The 2,588-nt window shown below is 54.5% G+C and overlaps 3 non-coding genes across 3 annotated transcripts in view; all 3 read right to left on the reverse strand.

Moving 5' to 3' along the window:
* Window positions 1-21, reverse strand: part of LOC124591337 — a 4,195-nt gene extending 4,174 nt beyond the window's left edge. Inside the window, exon 1 of the ribosomal RNA XR_006977148.1 lies at window positions 1-21. This exon is cut by the window's left edge and continues 4,174 nt beyond it. This is a non-coding gene — a ribosomal RNA (large subunit ribosomal RNA).
* Window positions 22-209: 188 nt separating this feature from the next.
* On the reverse strand, window positions 210-364 carry LOC124591340. Its single transcript, XR_006977151.1, has one exon. It is a non-coding gene; the product is annotated as a 5.8S ribosomal RNA (ribosomal RNA).
* Window positions 365-715: 351 nt separating this feature from the next.
* LOC124591333 lies at window positions 716-2,588 on the reverse strand (the record flags this gene model as incomplete). Its single annotated transcript, XR_006977145.1, has 1 exon — window positions 716-2,588. It is a non-coding gene; the product is annotated as a small subunit ribosomal RNA (ribosomal RNA).

The raw sequence follows: 2,588 nt of genomic DNA on the forward strand, positions 1-2,588 counted from the left end.
GTCTCGCCTGCTCTGAGGTCGTTGTACGAGGTGTCGCACGCCACACCGCCAGCCGGCTGTGCACGCTACCGAGTAAGTACCGGTATGCGAACCGCCAGGCGACGGGCGCGCATCGCACGTTTAAGGAGGCGCGGCCGGCCCCACAGGCGGCCGCGACGCTCCCAGGTCTGCGAAGCGGGGCAAACGCCGCGCGCTTCAGTATACGTAGCCGACCCTCAGCCAGACGTGGCCCGGGAACGGAATCCATGGACCGCAATGTGCGTTCGAAACGTCGATGTTCATGTGTCCTGCAGTTCACATGTCGACGCGCAATTTGCTGCGTTCTTCATCGACCCACGAGCCGAGTGATCCACCGTCCTGGGTGATCTTTTCTTAGTTTACACTGTCTCTTTCAAGACAGTTGCATAGGCGGGACGTAGGCGTGTGGCGGCCCCTGTTCAAGCGTTCTGTGTCCAACGGCCTCACGGCCGATGGGCGTCGTACGGCTCCACACCGGAGCGGACAGGCAGTCGGGCGAAAGTCATTCAAAACCGGCGCCAGGCGCCAGGTGCCGCAGGCCAGCCGCTCCAGCGCTTCAGCGCTCGTACCACACAACATTGGCGTTAGTTTTGAGAAGCACGCGTGGTTCCGCACGCGGCGCACGGCTACTGCGAGCCGTACAGGTAGCGTGTTGCGCGACACGACACGCACATCGAAAGACATGCAGTCTAGTCGGTAATGATCCTTCCGCAGGTTCACCTACGGAAACCTTGTTACGACTTTTACTTCCTCTAAATGATCAAGTTTGGTCATCTTTCCGGTAGCATCGGCAACGACAGAGTCAATGCCGCGTACCAGTCCGAAGACCTCACTAAATCATTCAATCGGTAGTAGCGACGGGCGGTGTGTACAAAGGGCAGGGACGTAATCAACGCGAGCTTATGACTCGCGCTTACTGGGAATTCCTCGTTCATGGGGAACAATTGCAAGCCCCAATCCCTAGCACGAAGGAGGTTCAGCGGGTTACCCCGACCTTTCGGCCTAGGAAGACACGCTGATTCCTTCAGTGTAGCGCGCGTGCGGCCCAGAACATCTAAGGGCATCACAGACCTGTTATTGCTCAATCTCGTGCGGCTAGAAGCCGCCTGTCCCTCTAAGAAGAAAAGTAATCGCTGACAGCACGAAGGATGTCACGCGACTAGTTAGCAGGCTAGAGTCTCGTTCGTTATCGGAATTAACCAGACAAATCGCTCCACCAACTAAGAACGGCCATGCACCACCACCCACCGAATCAAGAAAGAGCTATCAATCTGTCAATCCTTCCGGTGTCCGGGCCTGGTGAGGTTTCCCGTGTTGAGTCAAATTAAGCCGCAGGCTCCACTCCTGGTGGTGCCCTTCCGTCAATTCCTTTAAGTTTCAGCTTTGCAACCATACTTCCCCCGGAACCCAAAAGCTTTGGTTTCCCGGAGGCTGCCCGCCGAGTCATCGGAGGAACTGCGGCGGATCGCTGGCTGGCATCGTTTATGGTTAGAACTAGGGCGGTATCTGATCGCCTTCGAACCTCTAACTTTCGTTCTTGATTAATGAAAACATACTTGGCAAATGCTTTCGCTTCTGTTCGTCTTGCGACGATCCAAGAATTTCACCTCTAACGTCGCAATACGAATGCCCCCGCCTGTCCCTATTAATCATTACCTCGGGTTCCGAAAACCAACAAAATAGAACCGAGGTCCTATTCCATTATTCCATGCACACAGTATTCAGGCGGGCTTGCCTGCTTTAAGCACTCTAATTTGTTCAAAGTAAACGTGCCGGCCCACCGAGACACTCACTCAAGAGCACCCTGGTAGGATTGCAACGGGGTCCGCCTCGGGACGCACGAGCACGCACGAGGCGCGTCGCACGCCTTCAGCTCGCCCCACCGGCAGGACGTCCCACGATACATGCCAGTTAAACACCGACGGGCGGTGAACCAACAGCGTGGGACACAAATCCAACTACGAGCTTTTTAACCGCAACAACTTTAATATACGCTATTGGAGCTGGAATTACCGCGGCTGCTGGCACCAGACTTGCCCTCCAATAGATACTCGTTAAAGGATTTAAAGTGTACTCATTCCGATTACGGGGCCTCGGATGAGTCCCGTATCGTTATTTTTCGTCACTACCTCCCCGTGCCGGGAGTGGGTAATTTGCGCGCCTGCTGCCTTCCTTGGATGTGGTAGCCGTTTCTCAGGCTCCCTCTCCGGAATCGAACCCTGATTCCCCGTTACCCGTTACAACCATGGTAGGCGCAGAACCTACCATCGACAGTTGATAAGGCAGACATTTGAAAGATGCGTCGCCGGTACGAGGACCGTGCGATCAGCCCAAAGTTATTCAGAGTCACCAAGGCAAACGGACCGGACGAGCCGACCGATTGGTTTTGATCTAATAAAAGCGTCCCTTCCATCTCTGGTCGGGACTCTGTTTGCATGTATTAGCTCTAGAATTACCACAGTTATCCAAGTAACGTGGGTACGATCTAAGGAACCATAACTGATTTAATGAGCCATTCGCGGTTTCACCTTAATGCGGCTTGTACTGAGACATGCATGGCTTAATCTTTG

The sequence above is a fragment of the Schistocerca americana genome, unplaced genomic scaffold (assembly GCF_021461395.2).
Source record: "Schistocerca americana isolate TAMUIC-IGC-003095 unplaced genomic scaffold, iqSchAmer2.1 HiC_scaffold_828, whole genome shotgun sequence".
In the NCBI taxonomy this organism is placed as follows: domain Eukaryota; kingdom Metazoa; phylum Arthropoda; class Insecta; order Orthoptera; family Acrididae; genus Schistocerca; species Schistocerca americana.